The sequence below is a fragment of the Manis pentadactyla genome, chromosome 10 (genome assembly GCF_030020395.1).
Source record: "Manis pentadactyla isolate mManPen7 chromosome 10, mManPen7.hap1, whole genome shotgun sequence".
Classification (NCBI taxonomy): domain Eukaryota; kingdom Metazoa; phylum Chordata; class Mammalia; order Pholidota; family Manidae; genus Manis; species Manis pentadactyla.
The window spans coordinates 37,767,225-37,781,408 of record NC_080028.1 but is presented as its reverse complement, the minus strand read 5'-3'; the positions used below and the strand labels follow the sequence as shown (position 1 = coordinate 37,781,408).

The 14,184-nt window shown below is 40.3% G+C and overlaps 1 long non-coding RNA gene across 2 annotated transcripts; it reads right to left on the bottom strand.

The window, feature by feature from the left end:
• Window positions 1-2,572: 2,572 nt before the first annotated feature.
• On the bottom strand, window positions 2,573-5,144 carry LOC130685081 (uncharacterized). 2 transcript variants are annotated; one of them, XR_008999518.1, is made up of 3 exons: window positions 4,379-5,144; window positions 3,399-3,673; window positions 2,573-3,301 (listed from the first exon to the last, which is right to left on the bottom strand). It is a non-coding gene; the product is annotated as an uncharacterized LOC130685081 (long non-coding RNA). The 2 variants fall into 2 exon arrangements; XR_008999517.1 differs by lacking the exon at window positions 4,379-5,144 and adding an exon at window positions 4,071-4,370.
• Between the last annotated feature and the right edge of the window lie 9,040 nt (window positions 5,145-14,184).

Below are 14,184 nucleotides of genomic sequence, written 5' to 3'. Positions count from 1 at the left end.
ATGGCCAACAGGCACATGAAAAGATGCTCCACATCGCTAATTATCAGGGAAATGCAAATTAAAACCACAATGAGATATCACCTCACACCGGTTAGGATGGCCAACATGGAAAAGACTAGGAACAACAGATGCTGGCGAGGATGGGGAAAAAGGAGAACTCTCCTACATTGCTGGTGGGAATATAAATTAGTTCAACCATGTGGAAAGCAATATGGAGGTTCCTCAAAAAACTAAAAATAGAAATACCATTTGACCCACGAATTCCACTCCTAGGAATTTACCCAAAGAAAACAAGTTCCCATATTCAAAAAGACATATGTGCCCCTATGTTTACTGCAGCACTATTTACAATAGCCAAGATATGGAAGCAACCTAAGTATCCATCAATAGCTGAATGGATAAAGAAGATGTGGTACATATACACAATGGAATACTATTCAGCCATAAGAAGAAAACAAATTCTAACATTTGCAACAACATGGATGGAGCTAATGGAGCTAGAGGGTATTATGCTCAATGAAATAAGCCAAGCAGAGAAAGACAAGTACCAAATGATTTCCCTCATTTGTGGAGTATAACAACAAAGCAAAACTGAAGGAACAAAACAGCAGAAGACTCAGACTCCAAGAAGGGTCTAGTGGTCAAAGGGGAGGGGTGGGGGAAGGTGGGCGGGGAGGGAGCGAGAGGGGTATTATGATTAGTACACCTGGTGTGTGAGGAGTCACCAGGAAGATAGTGTAGCACAGAGAAGACAAGTAGTGACTCTGTGGCATCTTACTACACTGATGGGCAGTGACTTCAGTGAGGTGTGGGGGGGACTTGATAATATGAGTGAATGTAGTAATCACAATGTCTTTCATGTGAAACCTTCATAATAGTGTATACAATACCTTAATAGAAAAATACAACTTAAAAAAAGAAACCTCAAAAAATAGTAAAAGAAATTATAAGGGTATTAAAAAATAATAAAGAATCTGCAGTTTTAATTTTTTGGGAAAAAAAAACCAACAATGCAGATCATTTGAGTTGTTCACTTCAAAACCACTAATACTAACACATGTACTAAGTGGTAATCTTCCAGCTCAAGGCTCTTAGTGGTCTGCCCTGTACTTATTCAGGCTCATCTTCCATTACTGTCCACTGTACTTACCCTTCACCTTATTCTTTGTTGAAGTTTTCCCCAAAATCATGTTTTCTTGGGTCTCCGAAGTCCAGAACCACAGTTCACTCAGCTTGTCCTCCTTTTCTGCTACCAAAGAAATGCTTACTCTTAATTTTAATACATCTTTGAAGTCTTTCCTACCTCCTCCAGTCATTGAATACTCTGTCCAATATGCTCTTTTAATGTATCTCTGAAGTATCTAAATATCCAATCTCCTCCAACCAGAGGAAGCAATCCGCAGGCCCAGATGATACCTTTTCACTCTGTATCCTTAGGGCCTGGCATACAGCTGATACCAGTAAACATTTGTGAAATAGAAGGGGAAGCCTAGTTCCTGAAAATTCCAGGTATTACAATGCCAAGGGTTGATTTTTCAGCCTTCAGGTGGTTGCCTTTTTGCAAGCTAAATCTTACTTCCTGATTCTGAAGCCATTTTTTCTTTCGCTTTTATCAGTTTCCCACTTAGCAATCTGGTAACATTTTACAAGTTAAAATACATAGATGATTGAAAACCCTCCTTTCACAGCATCGTTGTAACATTCCCTCTGTTTAGTAAGCTTTCAGCTACAGCTGTTAAGTACAAAACAGACTGACTAAAAATTTCTTTTACCTGTACTGCCTACTCTAGAATAAAGGATCTTAGAAAAGAGGAAGTCCCTGACAAGATAATCAAGTATCAACAGACTGAAACCTTTATATTCTAGTTCTCTGAACAAGAAACAAGCCCAGGGCTCTTTTCTTCCCTGTCTGCTTAAAGATCCACCCCCATCATGGACAGTGCCTGTATGCGTGGGGACTTGATAATATGGGTAAATGTAGTAACCAAATTGTTTTTTCATGTGAAACCTTAATAAGAGTGTATATCAATAATACCTTAATTTAAAAAAAAAAAGATTCACCCTCATCATGAAGGACACAGTAACTATCCAGACTGGGAAGTTCATGACCAACCAATTTACTTCCACAGAAACAAATGGTCATTGATGTTCTTCACTCTGGGAAGGCAACAGTACCTAATACATTTGGGAAAACTAGCCTAAATGTACAAGACCACACCAGATGTCATCTTTGCATTTGAATTCAGAACCTATTTTGGTGGTTGCTGGACAACTGGCTTTGGCAGGATTTATGGTTCTTTGGATTATGCAAAGAAAAGAGAACCCAAACACAGACTCACAGACATGGACTGTATGAGAAGAAAAGACCTCAAGAAAACAGCAAAAGGAACACAAGAAGAGGATGAAGACAGGCAGGGGGACTGCAAGGCCCAGGTTGGTGCTGGCGAACGAACTGGAGACTGGACAACAGGAGTAAAGATTCTGCAGTGACTTTATCTGTGGTGATTCTGCAGATTTTTCATAAGATTAATACAATAAGAACTTAAAAAAAAAAAAGAAAACAAGCCTAGGTTTTTCACATTGTGCAGTCTGTCATTTATAGTGCAGTGGTAACTGGAGAATCTGGACGGATCATCACATACATTCCTCAGTCTTTTCAGGGCCATGGAAAGGCAAGAAACTAAGAAGAGGACTGTAGCAAGTCAGTTTTCTTTCTGTTTGGGAAGTCTAGGACCTGCTGAGAAATCCAGGACTGGCTGCAGATATTCATTATTGTTGTTATTTTGAATGACTCATTCTGTACCTTTGCTGTGTATCTTTGTTTCCTTAATCTGAGAAGCACTGTGGTCCATCCATGTCTAGATTGTACCTTGTACTAGTGTGGGTAAAATTGTAATATTTCCAGAATATCTCACCTGGCTTTAGTTCATCTGCGCATCAATAGGCGTTCAGAGGTGGAAAGAAGCGTGGCTTTAGTGCATTTGCAAATCCTCAGGGGTGGAGAGAAGTTCATCTCCATATCAATGGGTAATTACCTGGGCAACTGAGGGCTTATCTATTCCTGAGAAGGGAGGGAAAGTGCTGGTTTTTGGACTCTGCTAGAGCAGGAAAGAGAGAAATGGCCCCAGACTGCCGTTTGTGAGCAATAAACGGATTTTAAACTTTATTTCTCCCTTTGACTGATTTCGGTTTTTATTAGGATTTCCTCTCCTCGGACTTACAACTAGGAAGGCCTTCTTTCAGTCTGGCAACCAAGGCAGTGACTCTGGTGGTCTCGAAGGCCCTGGAAGAGGAAGAAAGGCTGTGGGGGTGAAAGTGAAAATGAGATTTTTTGTCTGAGAGTTGGCACAGTCAAGAACTCAATTTTGTTATTGTTGGAGGTTGAATTCTAGCCCAACCTTGAATATTCTCTTTTTGAAGAGGTCTGCAAGAAGACAGGCTTGACTAAATGCAGCTGAAGGTCTCTGGAGCTTTAAGACACTTTGGCAAATAAAAGTAGAGGTGGTTTGAGGCTTTGTGAGAAGGGGGAAGAGAAATTGCTGAGACTCTAGTTCCACAATCCATCTGCATTCTTGAGAGCTAGAGAAGGCAGGCTCAGTAACAGAGGTTCACAGAGGAGTCCAAGACCCCAAGCTGAGCAAGCAGAGCTTTACTGAACATTTAAATCTGACCCCTAGAGACACCAAAGAAAACAGATAATCAAAACATTTCCCTCCCCCAAAATATCCAAACCCCTCAGGCTCAGCAGGGATCCTCAGCTCTCCAGACTTGGGAAGTAAGCCGTTGCTTAATGCCAGTTTACCCCACAAGTCATCCCACCCACGCTCTGCAGCCCAAGGGTGACTGGGGTGCTGACTCGCAGTCTAGCATTGAAAACAAAAAGTTCCTCTTTTAACCAAAAATGAAGCAGTTTGCCCTTCTCCTTCCTCTCCTGCGACAAACAGCCCTGAGTCCCCTCCAAAGTCCAGAGTTAAAAAGACAGCTTCCCATTCCCACCCCAGCTTCCCATTTCCAGAAAAGACTATGGGCCCAACAGGCTCAACAGGTCTGGAAAAAAGACCTGCCCTCACCGGGAATCCAAAGCAGAAACTGGAGAGAGGAAGGGTAAGGGAGGGGGCTGGCCAGAGGCTCGCCCCGTTTCCCCCTCCCACGGAACTGGGGCCACCCTGAGGGCGGGCGGAGGGCCGGGCTGCGGGAGGAGGGAGTTGGATTCATAAACAAACCCGTCTGGGCCACGAGGTACCCAGAGGAATGGGGTGGGGTTTGCCGGCCTCTCCGGCCCAGCCCGCAGCTGGCTGACTAGTGTGGGCTGGGCCGGGCCTCTCCACCCCCCGTTTCCGCCTAGGGGTGGCCCATCTGGCTCTCCCCAACCGCGAACCTCCTTCCTGCTCCTTCCTCCCCTTCTCGAGCCGGAGACGCCGGCTGAAGTTCGTGGAGGCCTGACTTCCCCCTCTCATCCTCCGGAAGTTGTCAGTGTCCCCAGGGAGAGTGGGCGGTTCATGTGGGGGAAAGGCCCTGGAACACCATGTTCTTACCTTCGTGGGGTGGCCAGGGAGATAGTGGAGAGGAAGCGATGGGAGAGGGCAGGGGCTTCACAGACTTTTGCTTCCGAGAGGGGTTTTCCCACCGCGGCCCTGACCGCTGACCAATTTAGAGGTCACGGCTTTCCTTCTCGCTGCTCAGAGGGACCTGGACAAGGGTCCCTGAGGCTCGCAGGAAGGACTTACCTAAGTCACAACAACGCTGGTAACACCTGGAGATGTTATATTATCTCCTTACTGATTAGGAAATCAATTCAGAATTTGAGAGGTGTGCCCAACCGAGGTCTCAAGGCAGAGTTATGGGGTCTCCCTAACACCAAGCCTGATTCTCTAGCATTTCCCAAATTGTGGTGCACTTAACTGCTGGTGGAATTTGAACATTTCTCTAAGTGTTTTCATAGAGCTACATATCAAATCTTATCATGTCACAGGTGTTACTGTTGGGACACAGAAAAAATTAATGGTGTACTGTGGAACAAGGGGAACCTGATAATGGTAAATATTATGATGGTGGAGTGGGAATGATTGAAGAAAATACACTGTATCAGCTTGATTTCACCACCTTATATTTTACAGAGATTTCTAAGAAGGATGAAGGAGAATGGGAATTCTTCACAGGGGGATAGTCTGGTTGATCTTGAAGATTCCATTCAGCACAGACCTGCTAACGTTTAAAAGCAATCGAAGAGCATTTTAAGGCAGGTACTGGAGCCAGAGAAAAAGAAGGGCTGAGCTAGTGGAGACAGTAACTTCTGTGAGCCACACCACCACCAGACCCACTACCAGAAGGCCCAGAGCTGGAGAGGAAGGGCTTCCCAATCTCTACAGTGGAGAGTGCAGGGCAGGGTGAACAGGTCTTGGAAGGGTTTCACCACCAATCCTAGGGAAGTTTGCTTGGTTAGTCTCATTCCAGCAAGGTGCACACGGCAGGGCTGAGGGGGAGGCACTACTGCCTGTGTGCCACCACTGTCCAGGACCCTCTCTACCCAGCCCTGCCCAAGCACTGAGCCCGTTCAAGCTGCTAATGTCAAGCTGATGCTTCTCTGAGTGCATCCTCCTTGATGTCAATCCACTCTGTGCCAGTTCAAGCCAGCAGCCGCACAGGTAGGGGCTCAGTCAAAGCTCAGCTTTCAGATCCATAGGCAGTTGACTGTTTAGGTCCCCTCAGGGTTACTACCTCCAGCAGCTTCAGAAACATTGAATCAGGCCACCAGGCATGTGCATTCTGTGACCCTGATGTAATGCAATACGAAGAACACTGCATCACTTAGCAAACAGTCTTTCCAAAAATACCAAAGCTGAATCTAAGGAAGTTTTTAGATCTAATCTCCACTCTACAGAAAATATGAGGGCTGGAGGAAGAGGGTAAAAAAACCCAGAAAGATCCTAAAGGTGAGGCATTCTACAGGGCAACTGACTCTGTTTCAAACACAAGTCAATGGCATGGAAAAAGGAGGAAGGACTGTTCTTGCTTAAAAGAGACTTAAGAACCAAAACAGTCACATGCAACATGATGCTATTTTGGAACAACCCAACTGTAATAAAAAATTTGGGGGACAGTTGGGAAAATTTGAATATAGGCTGGGTTTAGATGAGACTAAGGAATGGTTGTTTGGGGGTCTTGATAAAACACCAGGATTATGTAAGAACATGTTTTTATTAACAATGTGTATTGAAATATTTAGGGGTTTAATGTCATAATGTCTGAAAATTATCTTAAAATGCTTAAAAAAAGAAACTAAATATGGCAAAGATGAATAATCCAGATGATAGTTGTATTAGATTCCCTTTCTTTTCTATTCTGATTTTAATGATTTCTTAATAATAGAAATGGTTGAAATGTTTTAATTAAATAATAATGAAAATGCCTGCTGGTTCCTATCTCCATCACATCCCCAGTCTCAGACCTATGGCCTCCTTTCCTTTCTTCTGGCATCCACTCATTGACTGTTCCCTCCTCTTTTACCCTTGCCACATCAGCCTGTGGCATAGTGCCAAAGACATGCCACCTCTTGCCATACATTTCGAGGTTTCCTGGTTTAAAGGAGGGAAATAGAAGTCTGAGACTGCTCCTATGGCACCACTGCAGAATCCATTTCTGAGTAGTGGTAGCAGAATTTGGAGGAGACCCTCTTCCTACACTGAAGCCACGCATGTCTCAGGCAGTGGGCATCTGTCACACTGTGTGGCTAACCCAGAGAAGGAAAGAAAGCAGGGAAAATTGAGCAATCTCGGCTTCCGACTGAGGCTGAAGAAGAAGGCAGTAGGCGGGAGAACTTCCTGCCTCCCACCCACTCCAGACCAAAGGCAGTCTCTCTATTGTGCTCATTCACTCAGTGTTGAACATGCTGTATGCACAGTAGGGCATTAGACACAGGGAAGATGAGATCAGTGGGCCATGGTCCTCCCTCAAGGAACTTAGGGCTTAGTAGAAGAGGCAGACTCATACACAGCTAATTATAATAACCCTGACTTACATGCAATGAAGAAGATGCATACACAAGTGATCATCCTTTTTTAAGGGAACTTGTGCCTAGTTTTCTCCCCAAAAAACAGACTTTGTCTTCAGACTCCCACAGTTCCTCCTCTCTGCAGTAATTAGTCATCAAGTTCCATCAGTCTTACTCCACAAATATCTTTCAGATTCATTCCCTCCTCTCTCTCCATATCTCTACCAATGCTTTAGTTTGGCGCCCCCATCATTGCTTCCTTGGTGATGTTACAATAGAGAATGGACTCCTTGTCTCCAGATCAATCCTCCTCAAAATAGGTGCCACTGGCCCCAAGGAGTCTTATCTTATTGAACACAGATCTCATCATCTGGTAAGATTCAAATCAAATCAAATCTTTCCAGGCCCTACCTTCATCTGGAGGTGTAAGTAAAGTTCCAGTCATGCCCACTCAGCTACTTAGCATTCAAAGAACAGGCCAAGTGGCTTTCTCTGTGACATCCCACTGATATACACAACAGGGGTGTGTCTGGAGTGCCCTTCCCCCAAGCAGTTCCAGAACTCACCTTTCAAGTCTCAGATCAAGCTTCCTCTCCGGAATCCTTTCCAAAAATATCTCTTCTCTCTCTAGAACTGGCCATGCTTCTCCTCAGGTTCCCATAGTCCCTGCTGTCTTCTACCTTGCAGCCTTCAACACATTGTTGCACTTACTTGTTTGTATATTTGTAAACACACGGGAGTGAACTGAGCCTGGGTCATGAAACCACAGGTCAGAATTCACATCCAGACTTAGTAACTGTGCAACCAAGAGGCAAGTTACTTAACCTCTCTGAGCTTTAGTTGCCTCACCTATGAAATGAGGATATTACTTACCTGAAAGTGTTGGAGAGAAATTAAATGAAATGTGGTCAGTCTTTTTTGCTTTTATTATGTTTTTTTAAATGTTTAGTTTTTGTTGTTCCTGTCCAAGAAACACATGAACATGATCTCTTTGTATAAGATTGAAACAGTCAAAAGTTTGGTGTGTGCACATCTTTCCTTGATAACCTATCCCACACACACCATTCTCTCTTCTCCCAAGATAGGGAGAAGATTCCCTATCTTGTATTAGGAAATCTTGAATCTGCTAACACCTTCACCAGTTAGCAGCTTGCTTTGAAGCTTTTCAGACCCCCTTCTATGCGTATACATATGTTTATATACATTCAACAAATATTTACTCAGTGCCTACTATGTGCCAGGCACTGTTCTAGTATGGCAATGGACAAAATAGAAACAAATTGAACAAAACTGAAAAAAAATCTCTGCTCTTTTGATCTTACTTGCTATGATCACATATGTCTCTTTGTTGCTGGTATTTTTTATGCAAATAGGGACTATAAGGATTATCATACAGCTTGCTTTTTTTTAAGCTTAACAAAATACATTGTGTACCTTTTCATGTTGGTTTATTTCATTCTTTCCTAATACTCCAAACTCTTCCACAGCACACGTCTTTGTACATACATACTTGTGCCCACATGTGGCACTTAGGAGAGAGTGGAGAGCTGTGTAGCAGAGTGGTTAAGAGCACAGATTCTGGAGATAGACAGCGGGTGTGAATTTTGGCTCTGTCACTGACTAGCTGTATGACTTTGGGCAAGTTACTTAACTTTCGTGCCTCACTTCCTTTATATGTAAAATGAGGAAATAAGAGTATTTACTCCATATAACAGCTGAGGTATGGTTAGGATCCCCACATACAGAAAGTACTTGATACATGTTAGTATTATTAGTATAGATTCCTAGAAGATTTGTCAAGTCAAGATCAGGCTCATTTAAAATTGTGATACGCTGCCAAATTATCATCCAAAAATATTCCCAGTTACACTCATACCCATACTATGAAAGTCAGTTTCCTTGAATTCTCACCAGTTTTTTAAGTTGTTGTCAGTCTGACGATTCCATTATAGAAGTTTGCTTTTTCCTGATTTATCAAGCTTTATAAAGACAAGTGTCTTTTCTATGTAATTGTCCATTGGTATTTTGTCCTCTGTGAATTGTCCTTTCATGTCCTTTGTCCATTTTTCTATTGAATAGTTTGATTTAAAGAAGCTTTTTATGTGTAATAGATATTCTTTGTTGAAATATGTCAAATATTTTCTCCCTGTCAATTGTCTTTTTTTTGTTTTGTTTTTTGAGATTAAAAAAATCAGCTCTAGCAAGGTATAATTTTACACAATAAAATGCACCCATTTAAAATGTACATTTTGATGAGTTTAGTTATGTATATATACCCATGTAACCATCACAACAATCAGGCTATAGACCATGACCCTAAAAAGTTCCCTGAGCTCTATTCTCCCTCCCAGACAATCCTTGCTAACTCCTCCTCTACCTTGGCCCCTAGGCAGCAACTGACCTGTTTTCTAATTAGATTTGATTCTAGAAAAGAATTTGGTTTGTCTCTTCTAGAGTTGCACAGAAATAGAATCATACAGGGGAGTTTTGCTCTAGTTTTTCATTTAACATAACTTTTATTTTGAGATTCGTCCATATTGTTGGGAATATCTGGAGCTTGTTCCTTATTATTATACATATTAGTATTCCACTGCATGAATACATCACAGTTTGTTCATTCATTCTCTTTTTGATGGACATTTGAGGTGTTCCCAATATTTTTACTATTGTGAATAAGACTGCTATGAATCCCATTTAAGTCTTTGTGTGGATATGTTTTTATTTCTCTTGGGTAAATATCTAGAAGTGGAATGGCTGGATATTATAGTAAATATATTTAACTTTGTAAGACATTGACAAACTTCTCCAAATGTGCTATATTAGTTTACATTTTTTAATATACATAAATACTAGATACTAATCTTTAAAAAAATATATCAGAAATATTTTCTTCTTGTCAGTTGCCTTTTAACTTTATTATTGTTATCTATGCAATAGAACTTATTTACAGAAAAAAAAAATCTGTTTTTCTTTTTGTATTTGAGTTGGGTCTTATTTATCTTCATATCCCACTAGACCCCTGCCAGGCACAAACCATCCTCCCAATGAGTATTTACTGAATGACCAATGGCAGTGAGGAATTCCACTGCTATTCCCAGGACCTTATAAAAGGATCGTATTCTGATCGTTTGGCTACCGAAACAGGTCACAGAAGATGAATTTAACCATAAGTAAAAGACCCCAAAGTATTAACTAGAAAGGAGAGACTGATAAGATTTGGCAACTCCCAAATCCAGTCTATGCTCCCAGTAAAACATGAGATCCCTTCTTTCATATTCTATTTTATTTTTTTATTGAAGTATAGTTAATTCACAATCTTATGTTAGTGTCAAGTATAGTTGATATACAATCTTATATTGTTTTCAAGTATACAACACAATGGTTCAACAATTACCCATATTATTAAATCCTCACCCCCACTAGTGAGTGCAGTTACCATCTGTCAACATAGGAAGATGTTATAGTATTGTTGACTGTATTCTCCATGCAGTATTACTATTCCCAATGACCAACTTATATTATGATTAGGAATTTTTGTGTCCCTTTATCCCCCCTCATTCTCCCCACCTACCCACCCCAACCCCTCTCCATAGTAACCACCAGTCACTTCTCAGTGTCTATGAGTCTACTGTTATTTTGCTCATTTTGTTTTGTTTTTAGATTCCACAAATAAGTGAAATCATATGGTATTTGTCATTCTCTGCCTGGCTTAATTCACTTAGCATAATACCCTCTAGGTCCATCCAAGTTGTTGCAAACGGCAGGATTTCCTTTTTTATGGCTGAATAATATTCCATTGTGTATATGTACCACCTCTTCATTATCCGTTCATCTATTGGTGGACACTTTGGTTACTTCCATATCTTGGCTATTATAAATAATGCAGCAATAAACATAGGGGTGCATATATCTTTTCAAATCAGGGATTTTGTTTTCTTTGGTAATTCCTAGAAGTAGAATTACTGGGTCGTATGGTATTTCTATTTTTAGTTTTTTTGAGGAACCTCCATACTGCTTTGTGCAGTAGCTGCACCAATTTACATTCCCACCAACAGTGTAGGAGGGTTCCCTTTTCTCCACATCCTCACCAACACTTGTTATTTCTCATCTTTTGGATAGTGGCCATTCTGACTGGTGTGAGGTGATAGCTCATTGTGATTTTGATTTGCATTTCCCTGGTGACTAGCAATGTGGAGCAACTTTTAATGTGCCTGTTTGCCATCTGCATTTATTCTTTGGAGAAATGTCTGTTCAGGTCCTCTGCCTATTTTTTAATTGGGTTATTTGTTTTTTGGGTGTTGAGGCATCTGAGCTCTTCATGTATTTTGAATGTTAACCCCTTATTGGATAAATTGTTTATGAATATATTCTCCCATACTGTAGGTTGCCTTTTTGATCTGCTAATGGTGTCCTATGCTGTACAGAAGCTTTTTAGTTCAATGTAGTCTCACTTGTTCATTTTTTACTTTGTTTCCCTTGCCCAAGCAGATGTGTCCAGGAAAAAATTGCTGATGTTATGTTCAAGATATTTTTGCCTCTATTTTCTTCTAAGAATTTTATGATTTCATGTCTTACATTTAGGTCTTTAATCCATTTTGAGTTCACTTTTGTGTATGGTGTAAGACAGTAATCCAATTTCATTCTCTTTCACATCGCTGTCCAGTTTTCCCAATACCAGTTGTTGAAGAGACTGTCTTTTCCCCATTGTATATTCATGGCTCCTTTATTGTATACTAATTAACAATGTCTGTGTAGGTTTATATCTGGGCTCTCTATTCTGTTCTATTGATCTATGGGTCTGTTCTTGTGTACCATATTGTTTTGATTATTATAGCTTTGTATAGAGCTTGAAGTCAGGGAACGTAATACTTCTGGCTTTGTTGCTTCTCAGGATTGCTGTGCCTAGTTGAGTTCTTTTGTGGTTCCACATGAATTTTAGGATTTTTTGCTCTAGTTCATTGAAAAATGCTGTTGATATTTTGGTAAGGATTGAATTGAATTGGTAAATTACTTTGGGCACAATGGCCATTTTGACAAAATTAATTCTTCCTATCCATGAGCACAGGATGTATTCCCCTTTATTTGTGTCTTCTTTAATTTCTTTCATGAGTGTCTTATAGTTTTCAGAATACAGGTCTTTCACCTCCTTGGTTAGGTTTATTCCTAGGTATTTTATTCTTTTTGATGTAATTGTAAATGGAATAATTTTCCTGATTTCTCTTTCTGCTAGTTCATTATTAGTATATAGGAACACAACAGATTTCTGTGTATTAATTTTGTATCTTGCAACTGCTGAATTCAGTTGTTAGTTCTAATAGTTTTTTGGTGGCATCTTTAGGGTTTTCTATATATAATATCATGTCATCTGCAAATAGTGACAGTTTTATTTCTTCCTTACCAATTTGGCTGCCTTTTATCTCTTTATCTTATCTGATTGCCATGGCTAGGACATCCAGTATTATGGTAAATAAAAGTAGTGAGAATAGACATCCTTGTCTTGTTCCTGATCTTAGAGAAAAAACTTTCAGCTTTTCACTACTGAGTATGATATTAGTTGTGTTTGTCATATACGGCCTTTATTATGTTGAGGTATGTACCCTCTATCCTCATTTTATTGAGAGTTCTTATCTTGAACGTTGAATTTTGTCAAATGCTTTTCAGCATCTATTGAGATGATCATGTGGTTTTTATCCTTTTTGTTAAGTTGTGTATCACATTGATAATTTATTAATATTGTGCCATCCTCACATCCCTGGAATAAAAGAAGATTTCTTCTTTAAAACTCATCTGACAGCTCATCTGACTGTATTATACTCTCCTGCTTAAATATTTTCAAGGCTTTCTACTTCCTTTTGGATGAAGTCCCCCAACCTTAACTTGGCCTATAATACTCTGAGTTATCTGGTCTTCAAGTTTGGCCACCATTTCCTCCTCCCTGTCCATATATGCTTTTAGATATTCAAGCCAGGGTTCTTGCCCTTGCTGTTCTTTCCACCTGGAACACTCCTGTCTCCCTCCACCCCCACCTAACTTCCACTTAACTTTTGGAACTCAGTTAACTCTCATCCCTCAGCCTAGCCTTCCTTCCTCAACTCCTACAACAGTCTTAGATCCCATATACCCTTGTAATTACTCATTCAACCTTTGTCTTCACCAAAAAATTGTAAATTCTGCAAAAGAGAAGACTGTGCTACTCTTGTTTGCCACTTTGCCCCACTGACTACTAGAGTGCCTGGCTCATAAAATACAGTTGATAAAAGTTGAATGCATGAGTGATTAAAAGTAAGCCAGGACCAGGAGGAATTGTGGGATTCATAATGTCTGGACTTTTTCTTGGGGGTAAGAGAAGCTACTAAAAGATTTGAAGCAGAAGGGTGAGATACAAAATTCTCATTCAATCCCAGTAGACTAAGATCAGCTATTTAGATTATTTGACAATAGAAATTGCAGTGATAAAGTAAATATACCACGGGTCCCTAATCCAACTCACCTAATTCAGAAACACCTGACATGAGTAGGAAATTGTGATCCTTAACCAACCTGAGGATCATTTGAAAAACACCATACATGACCCCAGTCCAGTCCAATTAAATCGGTACCTCTGGGATTGAGGCTCAGATAGCTATACATTTTTTTATTAAAGTATCATATACAATCTTATGAAGGTTTCACATGAACAACATTGTGGTTTCAATCACTCACCCATATTATCAAATCCTCACCCACCCATTGCAGTCACTGTCCATCAATGTGGTAAGATAGCTAGCTATACATTTAAAAAACTTATGAAATCATTCCAATATATAGCTAGAGTTGACATTTTAGACAGAGAGCAAAGGCAAAATAGCTAAGTATTGCTGGACATAAAGATACAGCCTTGGACTTTACCTTCTAGATCATGGAGAACTTTTGAAGGATTTTCAATGGGGAAATGAGATCTGGAATATGGCATCTTTTTTATTTTTTCAATCTAGGTGCAGAGAATCAGTAAGTAATCATATTTTCTGGTTCAGAGTACACTTTCATCACTTGAAATCATATAAGACCCCCCCTCACTTATTTTTCCTCTCTTCATTCCTAAGTCCTTCCCTTCCCTGTAAGCACTACTCTAATATGTTTATCTGCCCCCGAATATATACAAATCCTTGTTTTGTGGGTGCATGTGGAATTTAATTGTGCTATAAGTCTAACTG